Below are 22500 nucleotides of genomic sequence, written 5' to 3'. Positions count from 1 at the left end.
GTCATGGTGATCACGAGCAGAGTGGCGCAGCGGAAGCGTGCTGGGCCCATAACCCAGAGGTCGATGGATCGAAACCATCCTCTGCTAAATAAGTGATCTGTGCTTCCTGTATGTACTCTTTGAGAAGTTCTGACTCTGGTGAAGAGACCACCCAGCCTGTTTGATGAATACTTAATTTACCAGTCCATCGACAAAAAACAAGAGATGGTGGTCAGGCTGTGTGATACTTTACTGAATTTCTCCTTTGTCTTTAAAAGTTTTGGGCAAACAGCAGAGTGAAATACTTCATCAAGGTAAACACTCTTCTTCCAGTGAATTTCATTGGTCTAAATTTTCAGTGGAGCATCTTACTTGACGACGTCATACTGATTTGCCATATCTTGGGAAAAAAAAATCAAAAGTGGCAATCTTCCATAGGTAGTGTGGCCGAGGGGTCCAAGGCGCTGGATTAAGGCTCCAGTCACTTAGGAGGCGTGGGTTCAAATCCCTCCACTGCCATTGAGTGTTAGCCATTTGAAAGTCTTCATGTTAGAAACTTTGTATGTTACTGCGTTAAAGGACTTCTGCACGTATAACTCGTGGACACATGATCCTCAAGGTTGGCCTGTTTCGACTTTGGCACAGTGGTGCCTTTTAGACCTACCTAAGAAGAGTTTGTCTGTCAGTTGTTCTCCTTTGTCATGGTGATCACGAGCAGAGTGGAGCAGCGGAAGCGTGCTGGGCCCATAACCCAGAGGTCGATGGATCGAAACCGTCCTCTGCTAAATAAGTCGTCTGTGCTTCCTGTATGTACTCTTTGAGAAGTTCTGACTCTGGTGAAGAGACCAACCAGCCTGTATGATGAATACTTAATTTACCAGTCCATGGACAAAAAACAAGAGACGCTGGGTCGCAGCCTCCTGGATACTCTTCAATGCCTTGCAGTTAGTAAACAGCAGGAGTGAATACTTCAATAAGGTAAACATTCTTTCTTCCAGTACTCCCTCATTGGTCTGACTTTCAGTGGAGCATCTTATTTGACGACGTCATACTGATTTGCCATATCTTGGAAAAAAAATTCAAAAGCGGGAAGTCTACTATAGGTAGTGTGGCCGAGCGGTCCAAGGCGCTGGATTAAGGCTCCAGTCTCTTAGGAGGCGTGGGTTCAAATCCCACCACTGCCATTGTGTGTTAGCCGTTTCAAAGTGTTCATGTTAGAGACTTTGTATCTTACTGCGATAAAGGACTTCTGCACGTATAATTTGTGTACACATGATCCTCAAGCTGGGCGTGGTTCGACTTTGGCAACGTGGTGCCCTTTAGACCTACCTGAGAAGAGTTTGTCTGTCAGTTGTTCTCCTTTGTCATGGTGATCACGAGCAGAGTGGCGCAGCGGAAGCGTGCTTGGCCCATAACCCAGAAGTCGATGGATCGAAACCATCCTCTGCTAAATAAGTGGTCTGTGCTTCCTGTATGTAGTCTGTGAGAAGTACTGACTCTGGTGAAGAGACTGACGAGGCTGTTTGATGAATCCTTAAATCACCAGTCCATGGACAAAAAACAAGAGATGCTGGTCGAGCCTCCTGATACTTTCTCCATTGTCTTTATAAGTTTTGGGCAAACAGCTGATTGAAATACTTCATCAAGGTAAACATTCTTCTTCCAGTGAATTTCATTGGTCTGACTTTTCAGTGGAGCATCTAATTTGACGACGTCATACTGATTTGCCATATCTTGGAAAAAAAAATTCAAAAGTGGCAGTCTACTATAGGTAGTGTGGCTGAGCGGTCCAAGGCGCTGGATTAAGGCTCCAGTCTCTTAGGAGGCGTGGGTTCAAATCCCACCACTGCCATTGAGTGTTAACCATTTGAAAGTCTTCATGTTAGAAACTTTGTATGTTACTGCGTTAAAGGACTTCTGCACGTATAACTCGTGGACACATGATCCTCAAGGTTGGCCTGTTTCGACTTTGGCACAGTGGTGCCTTTTAGACCTACCTAAGAAGAGTTTGTCTGTCTGTTGTTCTCCTGTGTCATGGTGGTCAGCAGCAGAGTGGCGCAGCGGAAGCGTGCTGGGCCCATAACCCAGAGGTCGATGGATCGAAACCATCCTCTGCTAAGTAAATGGCCTGTGCGTCCTCTATGTAGTCTGTGAGAAGTACTGACTCTGGTGAAGAGACTGACGAGGCTGTTTGATGAATCCTTAAATCACCAGTCCATGGACAAAAAACAAGAGATGCTGGTCGAGCCTCCTGATACTTTCTCCATTGTCTTTATAAGTTTTGGGCAAACAGCAGATTGAAATACTTCATCAAGGTAAACATTCTTCTTCCAGTGAATTTCATTGGTCTGACTTTTCAGTGGAGCATCTTATTTGACGGCGTCATACTGATTTGCCATATCTTGGAAAAAAAAATTCAAAAGTGGCAGTCTACTATAGGTAGTGTGGCCGAGCGGTCCAAGGCGCTGGATTAAGGCTCCAGTCTCTTAGGAGGCGTGGGTTCAAATCCCACCACTGCCATTGTGTGTTAGCCGTTTCAAAGTCTTCATGTTAGAGACTTTGTATCTTACTGCGATAAAGGACTTCTGCACGTATAATTTGTGTAAACATGATCCTCAAGCTGGGCGTGGTTCGACTTTGGCAACGTGGTGCCCTTTAGACCTACCTGAGAAGAGTTTGTCTGTCAGTTGTTCTCCTTTGTCATGGTGATCACGAGCAGAGTGGCGCAGCGGAAGCGTGCTGGGCCCATAACCCAGAGGTCGATGGATCGAAACCATCCTCTGCTAAATAAGTTATCTGTGCTTCCTGTATGTACTCTTTGAGAAGTTCTGACTCTGGTGAAGAGACCACCCAGCCTGTTTGATGAATACTTAATTTACCAGTCCATGGACAAAAAACAAGAGATGGTGGTCAGGCTGTGTGATACTTTACTGAATTTCTCCTTTGTCTTTAAAAGTTTTGGGCAAACAGCAGAGTGAAATACTTCATCAAGGTAAACACTCTTCTTCCAGTGAATTTCATTGGTCTAAATTTTCAGTGGAGCATCTTACTTGACGACGTCATACTGATTTGCCATATCTTGGGAAAAAAAAATCAAAAGTGGCAATCTTCTATAGGTAGTGTGGCCGAGGGGTCCAAGGCGCTGGATTAAGGCTCCAGTCTCTTAGGAGGCGTGGGTTCAAATCCCACCACTGCCATTGAGTGTTAGCCATTTGAAAGTCTTCATGTTAGAAACTTTGTATGTTACTGCGTTAAAGGACTTCTGCACGTATAACTCGTGGACACATGATCCTCAAGCTTGGCCTGTTTCGACTTTGGCACAGTGGTGCCTTTTAGACCTACCTAAGAAGAGTTTGTCTGTCAGTTGTTCTCCTTTGTCATGGTGATCACGAGCAGAGTGGCGCAGCGGAAGCGTGCTGGGCCCATAACCCAGAGGTCGGTGGATCGAAACCATCCTCTGCTAAATAAGTGGTCTGTGCTTCCTGTTTGTACTCTTTCAGAAGTTCTGACTCTGGTGAAGAGACCAACCAGCCTGTTTGATGAATACTTAATTTACCAGTCCATGGACAAAAAACAAGAGATGCTGGTCGAGCCTCCTGATACTTTCTCCATTGTCTTTATAAGTTTTGGGCAAACAGCAGATTGAAATACTTCGTCAAGGTAAACATTCTTCTTCCAGTGAATTTCATTGGTCTGACTTTTCAGTGGAGCATCTAATTTGACGACGTCATACTGATTTGCCATATCTTGGAAAAAAAAATTCAAAAGTGGCAGTCTACTATAGGTAGTGTGGCTGAGCGGTCCAAGGCGCTGGATTAAGGCTCCAGTCTCTTAGGAGGCGTGGGTTCAAATCCCACCACTGCCATTGAGTGTTAACCATTTGAAAGTCTTCATGTTAGAAACTTTGTATGTTACTGCGTTAAAGGACTTCTGCACGTATAACTCGTGGACACATGATCCTCAAGGTTGGCCTGTTTCGACTTTGGCACAGTGGTGCCTTTTAGACCTACCTAAGAAGAGTTTGTCTGTCTGTTGTTCTCCTGTGTCATGGTGGTCAGCAGCAGAGTGGCGCAGCGGAAGCGTGCTGGGCCCATAACCCAGAGGTCGATGGATCGAAACCATCCTCTGCTAAGTAAATGGCCTGTGCGTCCTCTATGTAGTCTGTGAGAAGTACTGACTCTGGTGAAGAGACTGACGAGGCTGTTTGATGAATCCTTAAATCACCAGTCCATGGACAAAAAACAAGAGATGCTGGTCGAGCCTCCTGATACTTTCTCCATTGTCTTTATAAGTTTTGGGCAAACAGCAGATTGAAATACTTCATCAAGGTAAACATTCTTCTTCCAGTGAATTTCATTGGTCTGACTTTTCAGTGGAGCATCTTATTTGACGGCGTCATACTGATTTGCCATATCTTGGAAAAAAAAATTCAAAAGTGGCAGTCTACTATAGGTAGTGTGGCCGAGCGGTCCAAGGCGCTGGATTAAGGCTCCAGTCTCTTAGGAGGCGTGGGTTCAAATCCCACCACTGCCATTGTGTGTTAGCCGTTTCAAAGTCTTCATGTTAGAGACTTTGTATCTTACTGCGATAAAGGACTTCTGCACGTATAATTTGTGTAAACATGATCCTCAAGCTGGGCGTGGTTCGACTTTGGCAACGTGGTGCCCTTTAGACCTACCTGAGAAGAGTTTGTCTGTCAGTTGTTCTCCTTTGTCATGGTGATCACGAGCAGAGTGGCGCAGCGGAAGCGTGCTGGGCCCATAACCCAGAGGTCGATGGATCGAAACCATCCTCTGCTAAATAAGTGATCTGTGCTTCCTGTATGTACTCTTTGAGAAGTTCTGACTCTGGTGAAGAGACCACCCAGCCTGTTTGATGAATACTTAATTTACCAGTCCATGGACAAAAAACAAGAGATGGTGGTCAGGCTGTGTGATACTTTACTGAATTTCTCCTTTGTCTTTAAAAGTTTTGGGCAAACAGCAGAGTGAAATACTTCATCAAGGTAAACACTCTTCTTCCAGTGAATTTCATTGGTCTAAATTTTCAGTGGAGCATCTTACTTGACGACGTCATACTGATTTGCCATATCTTGGGAAAAAAAAATCAAAAGTGGCAATCTTCCATAGGTAGTGTGGCCGAGGGGTCCAAGGCGCTGGATTAAGGCTCCAGTCACTTAGGAGGCGTGGGTTCAAATCCCACCACTGCCATTGAGTGTTAGCCATTTGAAAGTCTTCATGTTAGAAACTTTGTATGTTACTGCGTTAAAGGACTTCTGCACGTATAACTCGTGGACACATGATCCTCAAGGTTGGCCTGTTTCGACTTTGGCACAGTGGTGCCTTTTAGACCTACCTAAGAAGAGTTTGTCTGTCAGTTGTTCTCCTTTGTCATGGTGATCACGAGCAGAGTGGCGCAGCGGAAGCGTGCTGGGCCCATAACCCAGAGGTCGGTGGATCGAAACCATCCTCTGCTAAATAAGTGGTCTGTGCTTCCTGTTTGTACTCTTTCAGAAGTTCTGACTCTGGTGAAGAGACCAACCAGCCTGTTTGATGAATACTTAATTTACCAGTCCATGGACAAAAAACAAGAGATGCTGGTCGAGCCTCCTGATACTTTCTCCATTGTCTTTATAAGTTTTGGGCAAACAGCAGAGTGAAATACTTCATCAAGGTAAACATTCTTCTTCCAGTGAATTTCATTGGTCTGACTTTTCAGTGGAGCATCTTATTTGACGACGTCATACTGATTTGCCATATCTTGGAAAAAAAAATTCAAAAGTGGCAGTCTACTATAGGTAGTGTGGCCGAGCGGTCCAAGGCGCTGGATTAAGGCTCCAGTCTCTTAGGAGGCGTGGGTTCAAATCCCACCACTGCCATTGTGTGTTAGCCGTTTCAAAGTCTTCATTTTAGAGACTTTGTATCTTACTGCGATAAAGGACTTCTGCACGTATAATTTGTGTACACATGATCCTCAAGCTGGGCGTGGTTCGACTTTGGCAACGTGGTGCCCTTTAGACCTACCTGAGAAGAGTTTGTCTGTCAGTTGTTCTCCTTTGTCATGGTGATCACGAGCAGAGTGGCGCAGCGGAAGCGTGCTGGGCCCATAACCCAGAGGTCGATGGATCGAAACCATCCTCTGCTAAATAAGTGGTCTGTGCTTCCTGTATGTACTCTTTGAGAAGTTCTGACTCTGGTGAAGAGACCAACCAACCTGTTTGATGAATACTTAATTTACCAGTCCATGGACAAAAAACAAGAGATGGTGGTCAGGCTGTGTGATACTTTACTGAATTTCTCCTTTGTCTTTAAAAGTTTTGGGCAAACAGCAGAGTGAAATACTTCATCAAGGTAAACATTCTTCTTCCAGTGAATTTCATTGGTCTGAATTTTCAGTGGAGCATCTTATTTGACGACGTCATACTGATTTGCCATATCTTGGAAAAAAAAATTCAAAAGTGGCAGTCTACTATAGGTAGTGTGGCCGAGCGGGCCAAGGCGCTGGATTAAGGCTCCAGTCTCTTAGGAGGCGTGGGTTCAAATCCCACCACTGCCATTGTGTGTTAGCCGTTTCAAAGTCTTCATGTTAGAGACTTTGTATCTTACTGCGATAAAGGACTTCTGCACGTATAATTTGTGTACACATGATCCTCAAGCTGGGCGTGGTTCGACTTTGGCAACGTGGTGCCCTTTAGACCTACCTGAGAAGAGTTTGTCTGTCAGTTGTTCTCCTTTGTCATGGTGATCACGAGCAGAGTGGCGCAGCGGAAGCGTGCTTGGCCCATAACCCAGAAGTCGATGGATCGAAACCATCCTCTGCTAAATAAGTGGTCTGTGCTTCCTGTATGTAGTCTGTGAGAAGTACTGACTCTGGTGAAGAGACTGACGAGGCTGTTTGATGAATCCTTAAATCACCAGTCCATGGACAAAAAACAAGAGATGCTGGTCGAGCCTCCTGATACTTTCTCCATTGTCTTTATAAGTTTTGGGCAAACAGCAGATTGAAATACTTCGTCAAGGTAAACATTCTTCTTCCAGTGAATTTCATTGGTCTGACTTTTCAGTGGAGCATCTAATTTGACGACGTCATACTGATTTGCCATATCTTGGAAAAAAAAATTCAAAAGTGGCAGTCTACTATAGGTAGTGTGGCTGAGCGGTCCAAGGCGCTGGATTAAGGCTCCAGTCTCTTAGGAGGCGTGGGTTCAAATCCCACCACTGCCATTGAGTGTTAACCATTTGAAAGTCTTCACGTTAGAAACTTTGTATGTTACTGCGTTAAAGGACTTCTGCACGTATAACTCGTGGACACATGATCCTCAAGGTTGGCCTGTTTCGACTTTGGCACAGTGGTGCCTTTTAGACCTACCTAAGAAGAGTTTGTCTGTCTGTTGTTCTCCTGTGTCATGGTGGTCAGCAGCAGAGTGGCGCAGCGGAAGCGTGCTGGGCCCATAACCCAGAGGTCGATGGATCGAAACCATCCTCTGCTAAGTAAATGGCCTGTGCGTCCTCTATGTAGTCTGTGAGAAGTACTGACTCTGGTGAAGAGACTGACGAGGCTGTTTGATGAATCCTTAAATCACCAGTCCATGGACAAAAAACAAGAGATGCTGGTCGAGCCTCCTGATACTTTCTCCATTGTCTTTATAAGTTTTGGGCAAACAGCAGATTGAAATACTTCATCAAGGTAAACATTCTTCTTCCAGTGAATTTCATTGGTCTGACTTTTCAGTGGAGCATCTTATTTGACGACGTCATACTGATTTGCCATATCTTGGAAAAAAAAATTCAAAAGTGGCAGTCTACTATAGGTAGTGTGGCCGAGCGGTCCAAGGCGCTGGATTAAGGCTCCAGTCTCTTAGGAGGCGTGGGTTCAAATCCCACCACTGCCATTGTGTGTTAGCCGTTTCAAAGTCTTCATGTTAGAGACTTTGTATCTTACTGCGATAAAGGACTTCTGCACGTATAATTTGTGTACACATGATCCTCAAGCTGGGCGTGGTTCGACTTTGGCAACGTGGTGCCCTTTAGACCTACCTGAGAAGAGTTTGTCTGTCAGTTGTTCTCCTTTGTCATGGTGATCACGAGCAGAGTGGCGCAGCGGAAGCGTGCTTGGCCCATAACCCAGAAGTCGATGGATCGAAACCATCCTCTGCTAAATAAGTGGTCTGTGCTTCCTGTATGTAGTCTGTGAGAAGTACTGACTCTGGTGAAGAGACTGACGAGGCTGTTTGATGAATCCTTAAATCACCAGTCCATGGACAAAAAACAAGAGATGCTGGTCGAGCCTCCTGATACTTTCTCCATTGTCTTCATAAGTTTTGGGCAAACAGCAGATTGAAATACTTCGTCAAGGTAAACATTCTTCTTCCAGTGAATTTCATTGGTCTGACTTTTCAGTGGAGCATCTAATTTGACGACGTCATACTGATTTGCCATATCTTGGAAAAAAAAATTCAAAAGTGGCAGTCTACTATAGGTAGTGTGGCTGAGCGGTCCAAGGCGCTGTATTAAGGCTCCAGTCTCTTAGGAGGCGTGGGTTCAAATCCCACCACTGCCATTGAGTGTTAACCATTTGAAAGTCTTCATGTTAGAAACTTTGTATGTTACTGCGTTAAAGGACTTCTGCACGTATAACTCGTGGACACATGATCCTCAAGGTTGGCCTGTTTCGACTTTGGCACAGTGGTGCCTTTTAGACCTACCTAAGAAGAGTTTGTCTGTCTGTTGTTCTCCTGTGTCATGGTGGTCAGCAGCAGAGTGGCGCAGCGGAAGCGTGCTGGGCCCATAACCCAGAGGTCGATGGATCGAAACCATCCTCTGCTAAGTAAATGGCCTGTGCGTCCTCTATGTAGTCTGTGAGAAGTACTGACTCTGGTGAAGAGACTGACGAGGCTGTTTGATGAATCCTTAAATCACCAGTCCATGGACAAAAAACAAGAGATGCTGGTCGAGCCTTGAGATACTTTCTCCATTGTCTTTGTAAGTTTTGGGCAAACAGCAGAGTGAAATACTTCATCAAGGTAAACATTCTTCTTCCAGTGAATTTCATTGGTCTGACTTTTCAGTGGAGCATCTTATTTGACGACGTCATACTGATTTGCCATATCTTGGAAAAAAAAATTCAAAAGTGGCAGTCTACTATAGGTAGTGTGGCCGAGCGGTCCAAGGCGCTGGATTAAGGCTCCAGTCTCTTAGGAGGCGTGGGTTCAAATCCCACCACTGCCATTGTGTGTTAGCCGTTTCAAAGTCTTCATGTTAGAGACTTTGTATCTTACTGCGATAAAGGACTTCTGCACGTATAATTTGTGTAAACATGATCCTCAAGCTGGGCGTGGTTCGACTTTGGCAACGTGGTGCCCTTTAGACCTACCTGAGAAGAGTTTGTCTGTCAGTTGTTCTCCTTTGTCATGGTGATCACGAGCAGAGTGGTGATCACAGCGGAAGCGTGCTGGGCCCATAACCCAGAGGTCGATGGATCGAAACCATCCTCTGCTAAGTAAATGTCCTGTGCGTCCTCTATGTAGTCTGTGAGAAGTTCTGACTCTGGTGAAGAGACCACCCAGCCTGTTTGATGAATACTTAATTTACCAGTCCATGGACAAAAAACAAGAGATGGTGGTCAGACTGTGTGATACTTTACTGAATTTCTCCTTTGTCTTTAAAAGTTTTGGGCAAACAGCAGAGTGAAATACTTCATCAAGGTAAACACTCTTCTTCCAGTGAATTTCATTGGTCTAAATTTTCAGTGGAGCATCTTACTTGACGACGTCATACTGATTTGCCATATCTTGGGAAAAAAAAATCAAAAGTGGCAATCTTCTATAGGTAGTGTGGCCGAGGGGTCCAAGGCGCTGGATTAAGGCTCCAGTCTCTTAGGAGGCGTGGGTTCAAATCCCACCACTGCCATTGAGTGTTAGCCATTTGAAAGTCTTCACGTTAGAAACTTTGTATGTTACTGCGTTAAAGGACTTCTGCACGTATAACTCGTGGACACATGATCCTCAAGGTTGGACTTTGGCACAGTGGTGCCTTTTAGACCTACCTAAGAAGAGTTTGTCTGTCTGTTGTTCTCCTGTGTCATGGTGGTCAGCAGCAGAGTGGCGCAGCGGAAGCGTGCTGGGCCCATAACCCAGAGGTCGATGGATCGAAACCATCCTCTGCTAAGTAAATGGCCTGTGCGTCCTCTATGTAGTCTGTGAGAAGTACTGACTATGGTCAAGAGACTGACGAGGCTCCTTAAATCACCAGTCCATGGACAAAAACAAGAGATGCTGGTCGAGCCTCCTGATACTTTCTCCATTGTCTTTATAAGTTTTGGGCAAACAGCAGATTGAAATACTTCATCAAGGTAAACATTCTTCTTCCAGTGAATTTCATTGGTCTGACTTTTCAGTGGAGCATCTTACTTGACGACGTCATACTGATTTGCCATATCTTGGGAAAAAAAAATCAAAAGTGGCAATCTCCTATAGGTAGTGTGGCCGAGGGGTCCAAGGCGCTGGATTAAGGTTCCAGTCTCTTAGGAGACGTGGGTTCAAATCCCGCCATTGAGTGTTAGCCATTTGAAAGTCTTCATGTTAGAGACTTTGTATCTTACTGCGATAAAGGACTTCTGCATGTATAATTTGTGTACACATGATCCTCAAGCTGGGCGTGGTTCGACTTTGGCAACGTGGTGCCCTTTAGACCTACCTGAGAAGAGTTTGTCTGTCAGTTGTTCTCCTTTGTCATGGTGATCACGATCAGAGTGGCGCAGTGGAAGCGTGCCGGGCCCATAACCCAGAGGTCGATGGATCGAAACCATCCTCTGCTAAATAAGTTATCTGTGCTTCCTTTATGTACTCTTTGAGAAGTTCTGACTCTGGTGAAGAGACCACCCAGCCTGTTTGATGAATACTTAATTTACCAGTCCATGGACAAAAAACAAGAGATGGTGGTCAGGCTGTGTGATACTTTACTGAATTTCTCCTTTGTCTTTAAAAGTTTTGGGCAAACAGCAGAGTGAAATACTTCATCAAGGTAAACACTCTTCTTCCAGTGAATTTCATTGGTCTAAATTTTCAGTGGAGCATCTTACTTGACGACGTCATACTGATTTGCCATATCTTGGGAAAAAAAAATCAAAAGTGGCAATCTTCCATAGGTAGTGTGGCCGAGGGGTCCAAGGCGCTGGATTAAGGCTCCAGTCACTTAGGAGGCGTGGGTTCAAATCCCTCCACTGCCATTGAGTGTTAGCCATTTGAAAGTCTTCATGTTAGAAACTTTGTATGTTACTGCGTTAAAGGACTTCTGCACGTATAACTCGTGGACACATGATCCTCAAGGTTGGCCTGTTTCGACTTTGGCACAGTGGTGCCTTTTAGACCTACCTAAGAAGAGTTTGTCTGTCTGTTGTTCTCCTGTGTCATGGTGGTCAGCAGCAGAGTGGCGCAGCGGAAGCGTGCTGGGCCCATAACCCAGAGGTCGATGGATCGAAACCATCCTCTGCTAAGTAAATGGCCTGTGCGTCCTCTATGTAGTCTGTGAGAAGTACTGACTCTGGTGAAGAGACTGACGAGGCTGTTTGATGAATCCTTAAATCACCAGTCCATGGACAAAAAACAAGAGATGCTGGTCGAGCCTCCTGATACTTTCTCCATTGTCTTTATAAGTTTTGGGCAAACAGCAGATTGAAATACTTCATCAAGGTAAACATTCTTCTTCCAGTGAATTTCATTGGTCTGACTTTTCAGTGGAGCATCTTATTTGACGACGTCATACTGATTTGCCATATCTTGGAAAAAAAAATTCAAAAGTGGCAGTCTACTATAGGTAGTGTGGCCGAGCGGTCCAAGGCGCTGGATTAAGGCTCCAGTCTCTTAGGAGGCGTGGGTTCAAATCCCACCACTGCCATTGTGTGTTAGCCGTTTCAAAGTCTTCATGTTAGAGACTTTGTATCTTACTGCGATAAAGGACTTCTGCACGTATAATTTGTGTAAACATGATCCTCAAGCTGGGCGTGGTTCGACTTTGGCAACGTGGTTCCCTTTAGACCTACCTGAGAAGAGTTTGTCTGTCAGTTGTTCTCCTTTGTCATGGTGATCACGAGCAGAGTGGTGATCACGAGCGGAAGCGTGCTGGGCCTATAACCCAGAGGTCGATGGATCGAAACCATCCTCTGCTAAGTAAATGGCCTGTGCGTCCTCTATGTAGTCTGTGAGAAGTTCTGACTCTGGTGAAGAGACCACCCAGCCTGTTTGATGAATACTTAATTTACCAGTCCATGGACAAAAAACAAGAGATGGTGGTCGGACTGTGTGATACTTTACTGAATTTCTCCTTTGTCTTTAAAAGTTTTGGGCAAACAGCAGAGTGAAATACTTCATCAAGGTAAACACTCTTCTTCCAGTGAATTTCATTGGTCTAAATTTTCAGTGGAGCATCTTACTTGACGACGTCATACTGATTTGCCATATCTTGGGAAAAAAAAATCAAAAGTGGCAATCTTCTATAGGTAGTGTGGCCGAGGGGTCCAAGGCGCTGGATTAAGGCTCCAGTCTCTTAGGAGGCGTGGGTTCAAATCCCACCACTGCCATTGAGTGTTAGCCATTTGAAAGTCTTCACGTTAGAAACTTTGTATGTTACTGCGTTAAAGGACTTCTGCACGTATAACTCGTGGACACATGATCCTCAAGGTTGGACTTTGGCACAGTGGTGCCTTTTAGACCTACCTAAGAAGAGTTTGTCTGTCTGTTGTTCTCCTGTGTCATGGTGGTCAGCAGCAGAGTGGCGCAGCGGAAGCGTGCTGGGCCCATAACCCAGAGGTCGATGGATCGAAACCATCCTCTGCTAAGTAAATGGCCTGTGCGTCCTCTATGTAGTCTGTGAGAAGTACTGACTATGGTCAAGAGACTGACGAGGCTCCTTAAATCACCAGTCCATGGACAAAAACAAGAGATGCTGGTCGAGCCTCCTGATACTTTCTCCATTGTCTTTATAAGTTTTGGGCAAACAGCAGATTGAAATACTTCATCAAGGTAAACATTCTTCTTCCAGTGAATTTCATTGGTCTGACTTTTCAGTGGAGCATCTTACTTGACGACGTCATACTGATTTGCCATATCTTGGGAAAAAAAAATCAAAAGTGGCAATCTCCTATAGGTAGTGTGGCCGAGGGGTCCAAGGCGCTGGATTAAGGTTCCAGTCTCTTAGGAGACGTGGGTTCAAATCCCGCCATTGAGTGTTAGCCATTTGAAAGTCTTCATGTTAGAGACTTTGTATCTTACTGCGATAAAGGACTTCTGCATGTATAATTTGTGTACACATGATCCTCAAGCTGGGCGTGGTTCGACTTTGGCAACGTGGTGCCCTTTAGACCTACCTGAGAAGAGTTTGTCTGTCAGTTGTTCTCCTTTGTCATGGTGATCACGATCAGAGTGGCGCAGTGGAAGCGTGCCGGGCCCATAACCCAGAGGTCGATGGATCGAAACCATCCTCTGCTAAATAAGTTATCTGTGCTTCCTTTATGTACTCTTTGAGAAGTTCTGACTCTGGTGAAGAGACCACCCAGCCTGTTTGATGAATACTTAATTTACCAGTCCATGGACAAAAAACAAGAGATGGTGGTCAGGCTGTGTGATACTTTACTGAATTTCTCCTTTGTCTTTAAAAGTTTTGGGCAAACAGCAGAGTGAAATACTTCATCAAGGTAAACATTCTTCTTCCAGTGAATTTCATTGGTCTGAATTTTCAGTGGAGCATCTTACTTTACGACGTCATACTGATTTGCCATATCTTGGGAAAAAAATCCAAAAGTGGCAATCTTCCACTTAGGTAGTGTGGCGAGGGTCCAAGCGGCTGAGTTAAAGACTCCAGTCACTTGAGGAGGCGTGGGGACAAATCCCACCACTGCCATTGAGTGTTAGCCATTTGAGAAGTCTTGTAAAACTTTGTATGTTACTGCGTTAAGGACTTCTGCGTATAACTTCGTGGACACATGATCCTCAAAGGTTGGCCTGTTTCGACTTTGGCACCAGTGGTGCTAGCACCAGACCTACCTAAGAAGGTTTGTGTCTGTTGTTCTCCTGTGTCATGGTGGTCAGCAGCAGAGTAGAGTAGCCGAGGCGTGCTGGGCCCATAACCCAGAGGTCGATGGATCTAAACCATCCTCTGCTAAATAAATGGTCTGTGCTTCCTCTATGTACTCTTTGAGAAGTTCTGACTCAGGTGAAGAGACCAACGAGGCTGTTTGATGAATTATGAATTGATGATGCTTAATTTACCAGTCCACGGACAAATAACAAGAGATGTTGGTCGAGCCGTGTGATACTTTACTGAATTTCTCCTTTGTCTTTAAAAGTTTTGGGCAAACAGCAGAGTGAAATACATCATCAAGGTAAACATTCTTCTTCCAGTGAATTACATTGGTCTGACTTTTCAGTGGAGCATCTTACTTGACGACGTCATACTGATTTGCCATATCTTGGGAAAAAAAAATCAAAAGTGGCAGTCTTCTATAGGTAGTGTGGCCGAGGGGTCCAAGGCGCTGGATTAAGGCTCCAGTCACTTAGGAGGCGTGGGTTCAAATCCCTCCACTGCCATTGAGTGTTAGCCATTTGAAAGTCTTCATGTTAGAAACTTTGTATGTTACTGCGTTAAAGGACTTCTGCACGTATAACTCGTGGACACATGATCCTCAAGGTTGGCCTGTTTTGACTTTGGCACAGTGGTGCCTTTTAGACCTACCTAAGAAGAGTTTGTCTGTCTGTTGTTCTCCTGTGTCATGGTGGTCAGCAGCAGAGTGGCGCAGCGGAAGCGTGCTGGGCCCATAACCCAGAGGTCGATGGATCGAAACCATCCTCTGCTAAGTAAATGTCCTGTGCGTCCTCTATGTAGTCTGTGAGAAGTACTGACTCTGGTGAAGAGACTGACGAGGCTGTTTGATGAATCCTTAAATCACCAGTCCATGGACAAAAAACAAGAGATGCTGGTCCAGCCTCCTGATACTTTCTCCTTTGTCTTTAAAAGTTTTGGGCAAACAGCAGAGTGAAATACTTCATCAAGGTAAACACTCTTCTTCCAGTGAATTTCATTGGTCTAAATTTTCAGTGGAGCATCTTACTTGACGACGTCATACTGATTTGCCATATCTTGGGAAAAAAAAATCAAAAGTGGCAATCTTCCATAGGTAGTGTGGCCGAGGGGTCCAAGGCGCTGGATTAAGGCTCCAGTCACTTAGGAGGCGTGGGTTCAAATCCCTCCACTGCCATTGAGTGTTAGCCATTTGAAAGTCTTCATGTTAGAAACTTTGTATGTTACTGCGTTAAAGGACTTCTGCACGTATAACTCGTGGACACATGATCCTCAAGGTTGGCCTGTTTTGACTTTGGCACAGTGGTGCCTTTTAGACCTACCTAAGAAGAGTTTGTCTGTCTGTTGTTCTCCTGTGTCATGGTGGTCAGCAGCAGAGTGGCGCAGCGGAAGCGTGCTGGGCCCATAACCCAGAGGTCGATGGATCGAAACCATCCTCTGCTAAGTAAATGTCCTGTGCGTCCTCTATGTAGTCTGTGAGAAGTACTGACTCTGGTGAAGAGACTGACGAGGCTGTTTGATGAATCCTTAAATCACCAGTCCATGGACAAAAAACAAGAGATGCTGGTCCAGCCTCCTGATACTTTCTCCTTTGTCTTTAAAAGTTTTGGGCAAACAGCAGAGTGAAATACTTCATCAAGGTAAACACTCTTCTTCCAGTGAATTTCATTGGTCTAAATTTTCAGTGGAGCATCTTACTTGACGACGTCATACTGATTTGCCATACCTTGGGAAAAAAAAATCAAAAGTGGCAATCTTTCATAGGTATTGTGGCCGAGGGGTCCAAGGCGCTGGATTAAGGCTCCAGTCTCTTAGGAGGCGTGGGTTCAAATCCCACCACTGCCATTGAGTGTTAGCCATTTGAAAGTCTTCATGTTAGAAACTTTGTATGTTACTGCGTTAAAGGACTTCTGCACGTATAACTCGTGGCCACATGATCCTCAAGGTTGGCCTGTTTCGACTTTGGCACAGTGGTGCCTTTTAGACCTACCTAAGAAGAGTTTGTCTGTCTGTTGTTCTCCTGTGTCATGGTGGTCAGCAGCAGAGTGGCGCAGCGGAAGCGTGCTGGGCCCATAACCCAGAGGTCGATAGATCGAAACCATCCTCTGCTAAGTAAATGGCCTGTGCGTCCTCTATGTAGTCTGTGAGAAGTACTGACTATGGTCAAGAGACTGACGAGGCTCCTTAAATCACCAGTCCATGGACAAAAACAAGAGATGCTGGTCGAGCCTCCTGATACTTTCTCCATTGTCTTTATAAGTTTTGGGCAAACAGCAGATTGAAATACTTCATCAAGGTAAACATTCTTCTTCCAGTGAATTTCATTGGTCTGACTTTTCAGTGGAGCATCTTATTTGACGGCGTCATACTGATTTGCCATATCTTGGAAAAAAAAATCAAAAGTGGCAATCTTCTATAGGTAGTGTGGCCGAGGGGTCCAAGGCGCAGGATTAAGGCTCCAGTCTCTTAGGAGGCGTGGGTTCAAATCCCACCACTGCCATTGTGTGTTAGCCGTTTCAAAGTCTTCATGTTAGAGACTTTGTATCTTACTGCGATAAAGGACTTCTGCACGTATAATTTGTGTACACATGATCCTCAAGCTGGGCGTGGTTCGACTTTGGCAACGTGGTGCCCTTTAGACCTACCTGAGAAGAGTTTGTCTGTCAGTTGTTCTCCTTTGTCATGGTGATCATGAGCAGAGTGGCGCAGCGGAAGAGTGCTGGGCCCATAACCCAGAGGTCGATGGATCGAAACCATCCTCTGCTAAATAAGTGATCTGTGCTTCCTGTATGTACTCTTTGAGAAGTTCTGACTCTGGTGAAGAGACCACCCAGCCTGTTTGATGAATACTTAATTTACCAGTCCATCGACAAAAAACAAGAGATGGTGGTCAGGCTGTGTGATACTTTACTGAATTTCTCCTTTGTCTTTAAAAGTTTTGGGCAAACAGCAGAGTGAAATACTTCATCAAGGTAAACACTCTTCTTCCAGTGAATTTCATTGGTCTAAATTTTCAGTGGAGCATCTTACTTGACGACGTCATACTGATTTGCCATATCTTGGGAAAAAAAAATCAAAAGTGGCAATCTCCTATAGGTAGTGTGGCCGAGGGGTCCAAGGCGCTGGATTAAGGTTCCAGTCTCTTAGGAGACGTGGGTTCAAATCCCGCCATTGAGTGTTAGCCATTTGAAAGTCTTCATGTTAGAGACTTTGTATCTTACTGCGATAAAGGACTTCTGCATGTATAATTTGTGTACACATGATCCTCAAGCTGGGCGTGGTTCGACTTTGGCAACGTGGTGCCCTTTAGACCTACCTGAGAAGAGTTTGTCTGTCAGTTGTTCTCCTTTGTCATGGTGATCACGAGCAGAGTGGCGCAGCGGAAGCGTGCTGGGCCCATAACCCAGAGGTCGATGGATCGAAACCATCCTCTGCTAAATAAGTGGTCTGTGCTTCCTGTATGTACTCTTTGAGAAGTTCTGACTCTGGTGAAGAGACCAACCAACCTGTTTGATGAATACTTAATTTACCAGTCCATGGACAAAAAACAAGAGATTGTGGTCAGGCTGTGTGATACTTTACTGAATTTCTCCTTTGTCTTTAAAAGTTTTGGGCAAACAGCAGAGTGAAATACTTCATCAAGGTAAACATTCTTCTTCCAGTGAATTTCATTGGTCTGAATTTTCAGTGGAGCATCTTACTTGACGCCGTCATACTGATTTGCCATATCTTGGGAAAAAAAAATCAAAAGTGGCAATCTTCTATAGGTAGTGTGGCCGAGGGGTCCAAGGCGCTGGATTAAGGCTCCAGTCTATTAGGAGGCGTGGGTTCAAATCCCACCACTGCCATTGAGTGTTAGCCATTTGAAGGTCTTCATGTTAGAAACTTTGTATGTTACTGCGTTAAAGGACTTCTGCACGTATAACTCGTGGACACATGATCCTCAAGGTTGGCCTGTTTCGACTTTGGCACAGTAGTGCCTTTTAGACCTACCTAAGAAGAGTTTGTCTGTCTGTTGTTCTCCTGTGTCATGGCGGTCAGCAGCAGAGTGGCGCAGCGGAAGCGTGCTGGGCCCATAACCCAGAGGTCGATGGATCGAAACCATCCTCTGCTAAGTAAATGGCCTGTGCGTAGTCTGTGAGAAGTACTGACTCTGGTGAAGAGACTGACGAGGCTGTTTGATGAATCCTTGAATCACCAGTCCATGGACAAAAAACAAGAGATGCTGGTCGAGCCTTGAGATACTTTCTCCATTGTCTTTATAAGTTTTGGGCAAACAGCAGATTGAAATACTTCATCAAGGTAAACATTCTTCTTCCAGTGAATTTCATTGGTCTGACTTTTCAGTGGAGCATCTTATTTGACGACGTCATACTGATTTGCCATATCTTGGAAAAAAAATTCAAAAGTGGCAGTCTACTATAGGTAGTGTGGCCAAGCGGTCCAAGGCGCTGGATTAAGGCTCCAGTCTCTTAGAGGCGTGGGTTCAAATCCCACCACTGCCATTGTGTAGTTAGCCGCTTTCAAAGTCTTCATGTTAGAGGTGTCTTACCGCGATAAAGGACTTCTGCACGGAATTTGTGTAAACATGATCCCTCAAGCTACGGTCCGGACTTTGGCAACGTTGTGCCCTTTAGACCTACCTAAGAAGAGTTTGTCTGTCAGTTGTTCTCCTTTGTCATGGTGATCACGAGCAGAGTGGCGCAGCGGAAGCGTGCTGGGCCCATAACCCAGAGGTCAATGGATCGAAACCATCCTCTGCTAAGTAAATGGCCTGTGCGTCCTCTATGTAGTCTGTGAGAAGTACTGACTCTGGTGAAGAGACTGACGAGGCTGTTTGATGAATCCTTAAATCACCAGTCCATGGACAAAAAACAAGAGATGCTGGTCGAGCCTCCTGATACTTTCTCCATTGTCTTTATAAGTTTTGGGCAAACAGCAGATTGAAATACTTCATCAAGGTAAACATTCTTCTTCCAGTGAATTTCATTGGTCTGACTTTTCAGTGGAGCATCTAATTTGACGGCGTCATACTGATTTGCCATATCTTGGAAAAAAAAATCAAAAGTGGCAATCTCCTATAGGTAGTGTGGCCGAGCGGTCCAAGGCGCTGGATTAAGGCTCCAGTCTCTTAGGAGGCGTGGGTTCAAATCCCACCACTGCCATTGTGTGTTAGCCGTTTCAAAGTCTTCATGTTAGAGACTTTGTATCTTACTGCGATAAAGGACTTCTGCACGTATAATTTGTGTACACATGATCCTCAAGCTGGGCGTGGTTCGACTTTGGCAACGTGGTGCCGTTTAGACCTACCTGAGAAGAGTTTGTCTGTCAGTTGTTCTCCTTTGTCATGGTGATCATGAGCAGAGTGGCGCATGAAGCAAGCAGCTGGGCCTTATAACCCAGAGGCTCGCTGGACTAAACCATCCTCTGCTAAGTAAATGGCCTGCGCGCCCTCTGGTGTAGTCTGTGAGAAGTTCCTGACTCTGCGAAGACCACCCAGCCTGCTTGATGAATACCACTTACCAGTCCACGGGACAAAACAAGAGATGGTGGTCAGACTGTGTGATACTTACTGAATTTCTCCCTTTGTCTTTAAAAAGTTTTGGCAACATAGAGTGAAATACTTCAATGTAAAACACTCTTCTTCCAGTGAATTTCATTATCTAAAAAATCAAAAGTGGCAATCTTCTATAGGTAGTGTGGGCGAGGGGTCCAAGGCGCTGGATTAAGGCTCCAGTCTCTTAGGAGGCGTGGGTTCAAATCCCACCACTGCCATTGAGTGTTAGCCATTTGAAAGTCTTCATGTTAGAAACTTTGTATGTTACTGCGTTAAAGGACTTCTGCACGTATAACTCGTGGACACATGATCCTCAAGGTTGGCCTGTTTGGACTTTGGCACAGTGGTGCCTTTTAGACCTACCTAAGAAGAGTTTGTCTGTCTGTTGTTCTCCTGTGTCATGGTGGTCAGCAGCAGAGTGGCGCAGCGGAAGAGTGCTGGGCCCATAACCCAGAGGTCGATGGATCGAAACCATCCTCTGCTAAGTAAATGGCCTGTGCGTCCTCTATGTAGTCTGTGAGAAGTACTGACTATGGTCAAGAGACTGACGAGGCTCATTAAATCACCAGTCCATGGACAAAAAACAAGAGATGCTGGTCGAGCCTCCTGATACTTTCTCCATTGTCTTTATTAGTTTTGGGCAAACAGCAGATTGAAATACTTCATCAAGGTAAACATTCTTCTTCAAGTGAATTTCATTGGTCTGACTTTTCAGTGGAGCATCTTATTTGACGGCGTCATACTGATTTGCCATATCTTGGAAAAAAAAATCAAAAGTGGCAATCTTCTATAGGTAGTGTGGCCGAGGGGTCCAAGGCGCAGGATTAAGGCTCCAGTCTCTTAGGAGGCGTGGGTTCAAATCCCACCACTGCCATTGTGTGTTAGCCGTTTCAAAGTCTTCATGTTAGAGACTTTGTATCTTACTGCGATAAAGGACTTCTGCACGTATAATTTGTGTACACATGATCCTCAAGCTGGGCGTGGTTCGACTTTGGCAACGTGGTGCCCTTTAGCCCTACCTGAGAAGAGTTTGTCTGTCAGTTGTTCTCCTTTGTCATGGTGATCATGAGCAGAGTGGCGCAGCGGAAGCGTGCTGGGCCCATAACCCAGAGGTCGATGGATCGAAACCATCCTCTGCTAAATAAGTGATCTGTGCTTCCTGTATGTACTCTTTGAGAAGTTCTGACTCTGGTGAAGAGACCACCCAGCCTGTTTGATGAATACTTAATTTACCAGTCCATCGACAAAAAACAAGAGATGGTGCTCAGGCTGTGTGATACTTTACTGAATTTCTCCTTTGTCTTTAAAAGTTTTGGGCAAACAGCAGAGTGAAATACTTCATCAAGGTAAACACTCTTCTTCCAGTGAATTTCATTGGTCTAAATTTTCAGTGGAGCATCTTACTTGACGACGTCATACTGATTTGCCATATCTTGGGAAAAAAAAATCAAAAGTGGCAATCTCCTATAGGTAGTGTGGCCGAGGGGTCCAAGGCGCTGGATTAAGGTTCCAGTCTCTTAGGAGACGTGGGTTCAAATCCCGCCATTGAGTGTTAGCCATTTGAAAGTCTTCATGTTAGAGACTTTGTATCTTACTGCGATAAAGGACTTCTGCATGTATAATTTGTGTACACATGATCCTCAAGCTGGGCGTAGTTCGACTTTGGCAACGTGGTGCCCTTTAGACCTACCTGAGAAGAGTTTGTCTGTCAGTTGTTCTCCTTTGTCATGGTGATCACGAGCAGAGTGGCGCAGCGGAAGCGTGCTGGGCCCATAACCCAGAGGTCGATGGATCGAAACCATCCTCTGCTAAATAAGTGGTCTGTGCTTCCTGTATGCACTCTTTGAGAAGTTCTGACTCAGGTGAAGAGACCAACCAGCCTATTTGATGAATACTTAATTTACCAGTCCATGGACAAAAAACAAGAGATGGTGGTCAGGCTGTGTGATACTTTACTGAATTTCTCCTTTGTCTTTAAAAGTTTTGGGCAAACAGCAGAGTGAAATACTTCATCAAGGTAAACACTCTTCTTCCAGTGAATTTCATTGGTCTAAATTTTCAGTGGAGCATCTTACTTGACGCCGTCATACTGATTTGCCATATCTTGGGAAAAAAAAATCAAAAGTGGCAATCTTCCATAGGTAGTGTGGCCGAGGGGTCCAAGGCGCTGGATTAAGGCTCCAGTCACTTAGGAGGCGTGGGTTCAAATCCCACCACTGCCATTGAGTGTTAGCCATTTGAAAGTCTTCATGTTAGAAACTTTGTATGTTACTGCGTTAAAGGACTTCTGCACGTATAACTCGTGGACACATGATCCTCAAGGTTGGCCTGTTTCGACTTTGGCACAGTGGTGCCTTTTAGACCTACCTAAGAAGAGTTTGTCTGTCTGTTGTTCTCCTGTGTCATGGTGGTCAGCAGCAGAGTGGCGCAGCGGAAGCGTGCTGGGCCCATAACCCAGAGGTCGATGGATCGAAACCATCCTCTGCTAAGTAAATGGCCTGTGCGTCCTCTATGTAGTCTGTGAGAAGTACTGACTATGGTCAAGAGACTGACGAGGCTCCTTAAATCACCAGTCCATGGACAAAAACAAGAGATGCTGGTCGAGCCTCCTGATACTTTCTCCATTGTCTTTATAAGTTTTGGGCAAACAGCAGATTGAAATACTTCATCAAGGTAAACATTCTTCTTCCAGTGAATTTCATTGGTCTGACTTTTCAGTGGAGCATCTAATTTGACGACGTCATACTGATTTGCTATATCTTGGAAAAAAAAATTCAAAAGTGGCAGTCTACTATAGGTAGTGTGGCTGAGCGGTCCAAGGCGCTGGATTAAGGCTCCAGTCTCTTAGGAGGCGTGGGTTCAAATCCCACCACTGCCATTGAGTGTTAACCA

At 45.0% G+C, this 22500-nt stretch overlaps 37 non-coding genes across 37 annotated transcripts; all 37 read left to right on the top strand.

Annotated features, from left to right (window-relative positions):
* The first annotated feature begins 15 nt into the window (after positions 1–15).
* On the top strand, positions 16–87 carry trnam-cau. The gene has a single exon. It is a non-coding gene; the product is annotated as a tRNA-Met (tRNA).
* Positions 88–1081: 994 nt separating this feature from the next.
* Positions 1082–1163, top strand: trnal-aag. The gene has a single exon. It is a non-coding gene; the product is annotated as a tRNA-Leu (tRNA).
* Positions 1164–1749: 586 nt separating this feature from the next.
* trnal-aag lies at positions 1750–1831 on the top strand. Its single transcript has one exon. It is a non-coding gene; the product is annotated as a tRNA-Leu (tRNA).
* A 194-nt stretch (positions 1832–2025) lies between these two features.
* On the top strand, positions 2026–2097 carry trnam-cau. Its single transcript has one exon. It is a non-coding gene; the product is annotated as a tRNA-Met (tRNA).
* A 320-nt stretch (positions 2098–2417) lies between these two features.
* trnal-aag lies at positions 2418–2499 on the top strand. The gene has a single exon. It is a non-coding gene; the product is annotated as a tRNA-Leu (tRNA).
* A 194-nt stretch (positions 2500–2693) lies between these two features.
* Positions 2694–2765, top strand: trnam-cau. The gene has a single exon. It is a non-coding gene; the product is annotated as a tRNA-Met (tRNA).
* Positions 2766–3094: 329 nt separating this feature from the next.
* trnal-aag lies at positions 3095–3176 on the top strand. The gene has a single exon. It is a non-coding gene; the product is annotated as a tRNA-Leu (tRNA).
* A 586-nt stretch (positions 3177–3762) lies between these two features.
* On the top strand, positions 3763–3844 carry trnal-aag. The gene has a single exon. It is a non-coding gene; the product is annotated as a tRNA-Leu (tRNA).
* Positions 3845–4038: 194 nt separating this feature from the next.
* trnam-cau lies at positions 4039–4110 on the top strand. Its single transcript has one exon. It is a non-coding gene; the product is annotated as a tRNA-Met (tRNA).
* Positions 4111–4430: 320 nt separating this feature from the next.
* Positions 4431–4512, top strand: trnal-aag. The gene has a single exon. It is a non-coding gene; the product is annotated as a tRNA-Leu (tRNA).
* Positions 4513–4706: 194 nt separating this feature from the next.
* trnam-cau lies at positions 4707–4778 on the top strand. Its single transcript has one exon. It is a non-coding gene; the product is annotated as a tRNA-Met (tRNA).
* Positions 4779–5107: 329 nt separating this feature from the next.
* Positions 5108–5189, top strand: trnal-aag. The gene has a single exon. It is a non-coding gene; the product is annotated as a tRNA-Leu (tRNA).
* A 586-nt stretch (positions 5190–5775) lies between these two features.
* trnal-aag lies at positions 5776–5857 on the top strand. The gene has a single exon. It is a non-coding gene; the product is annotated as a tRNA-Leu (tRNA).
* Positions 5858–6051: 194 nt separating this feature from the next.
* On the top strand, positions 6052–6123 carry trnam-cau. The gene has a single exon. It is a non-coding gene; the product is annotated as a tRNA-Met (tRNA).
* A 329-nt stretch (positions 6124–6452) lies between these two features.
* Positions 6453–6534, top strand: trnal-aag. Its single transcript has one exon. It is a non-coding gene; the product is annotated as a tRNA-Leu (tRNA).
* Positions 6535–7120: 586 nt separating this feature from the next.
* Positions 7121–7202, top strand: trnal-aag. Its single transcript has one exon. It is a non-coding gene; the product is annotated as a tRNA-Leu (tRNA).
* Positions 7203–7396: 194 nt separating this feature from the next.
* trnam-cau lies at positions 7397–7468 on the top strand. Its single transcript has one exon. It is a non-coding gene; the product is annotated as a tRNA-Met (tRNA).
* A 320-nt stretch (positions 7469–7788) lies between these two features.
* Positions 7789–7870, top strand: trnal-aag. Its single transcript has one exon. It is a non-coding gene; the product is annotated as a tRNA-Leu (tRNA).
* Positions 7871–8732: 862 nt separating this feature from the next.
* On the top strand, positions 8733–8804 carry trnam-cau. The gene has a single exon. It is a non-coding gene; the product is annotated as a tRNA-Met (tRNA).
* A 320-nt stretch (positions 8805–9124) lies between these two features.
* Positions 9125–9206, top strand: trnal-aag. The gene has a single exon. It is a non-coding gene; the product is annotated as a tRNA-Leu (tRNA).
* A 599-nt stretch (positions 9207–9805) lies between these two features.
* Positions 9806–9887, top strand: trnal-aag. The gene has a single exon. It is a non-coding gene; the product is annotated as a tRNA-Leu (tRNA).
* A 185-nt stretch (positions 9888–10072) lies between these two features.
* trnam-cau lies at positions 10073–10144 on the top strand. Its single transcript has one exon. It is a non-coding gene; the product is annotated as a tRNA-Met (tRNA).
* Positions 10145–11399: 1255 nt separating this feature from the next.
* On the top strand, positions 11400–11471 carry trnam-cau. Its single transcript has one exon. It is a non-coding gene; the product is annotated as a tRNA-Met (tRNA).
* A 320-nt stretch (positions 11472–11791) lies between these two features.
* trnal-aag lies at positions 11792–11873 on the top strand. The gene has a single exon. It is a non-coding gene; the product is annotated as a tRNA-Leu (tRNA).
* Positions 11874–12473: 600 nt separating this feature from the next.
* On the top strand, positions 12474–12555 carry trnal-aag. The gene has a single exon. It is a non-coding gene; the product is annotated as a tRNA-Leu (tRNA).
* Positions 12556–12740: 185 nt separating this feature from the next.
* trnam-cau lies at positions 12741–12812 on the top strand. The gene has a single exon. It is a non-coding gene; the product is annotated as a tRNA-Met (tRNA).
* Positions 12813–14754: 1942 nt separating this feature from the next.
* trnam-cau lies at positions 14755–14826 on the top strand. Its single transcript has one exon. It is a non-coding gene; the product is annotated as a tRNA-Met (tRNA).
* A 596-nt stretch (positions 14827–15422) lies between these two features.
* Positions 15423–15494, top strand: trnam-cau. The gene has a single exon. It is a non-coding gene; the product is annotated as a tRNA-Met (tRNA).
* A 1922-nt stretch (positions 15495–17416) lies between these two features.
* On the top strand, positions 17417–17488 carry trnam-cau. The gene has a single exon. It is a non-coding gene; the product is annotated as a tRNA-Met (tRNA).
* Positions 17489–18093: 605 nt separating this feature from the next.
* On the top strand, positions 18094–18165 carry trnam-cau. Its single transcript has one exon. It is a non-coding gene; the product is annotated as a tRNA-Met (tRNA).
* Positions 18166–18475: 310 nt separating this feature from the next.
* On the top strand, positions 18476–18556 carry trnal-aag. The gene has a single exon. It is a non-coding gene; the product is annotated as a tRNA-Leu (tRNA).
* Positions 18557–19134: 578 nt separating this feature from the next.
* On the top strand, positions 19135–19216 carry trnal-aag. The gene has a single exon. It is a non-coding gene; the product is annotated as a tRNA-Leu (tRNA).
* A 1460-nt stretch (positions 19217–20676) lies between these two features.
* Positions 20677–20748, top strand: trnam-cau. Its single transcript has one exon. It is a non-coding gene; the product is annotated as a tRNA-Met (tRNA).
* A 599-nt stretch (positions 20749–21347) lies between these two features.
* Positions 21348–21419, top strand: trnam-cau. Its single transcript has one exon. It is a non-coding gene; the product is annotated as a tRNA-Met (tRNA).
* Positions 21420–21748: 329 nt separating this feature from the next.
* On the top strand, positions 21749–21830 carry trnal-aag. Its single transcript has one exon. It is a non-coding gene; the product is annotated as a tRNA-Leu (tRNA).
* Positions 21831–22024: 194 nt separating this feature from the next.
* On the top strand, positions 22025–22096 carry trnam-cau. The gene has a single exon. It is a non-coding gene; the product is annotated as a tRNA-Met (tRNA).
* A 308-nt stretch (positions 22097–22404) lies between these two features.
* On the top strand, positions 22405–22486 carry trnal-aag. Its single transcript has one exon. It is a non-coding gene; the product is annotated as a tRNA-Leu (tRNA).
* Positions 22487–22500: the final 14 nt, after the last annotated feature.

This window comes from Solea senegalensis, unplaced genomic scaffold, assembly GCF_019176455.1.
Source record: "Solea senegalensis isolate Sse05_10M unplaced genomic scaffold, IFAPA_SoseM_1 scf7180000014709, whole genome shotgun sequence".
Classification (NCBI taxonomy): domain Eukaryota; kingdom Metazoa; phylum Chordata; class Actinopteri; order Pleuronectiformes; family Soleidae; genus Solea; species Solea senegalensis.
The sequence above is the reverse complement of the archived record's forward strand: the minus strand, read 5'-3'. Positions and strand labels throughout refer to the sequence as shown.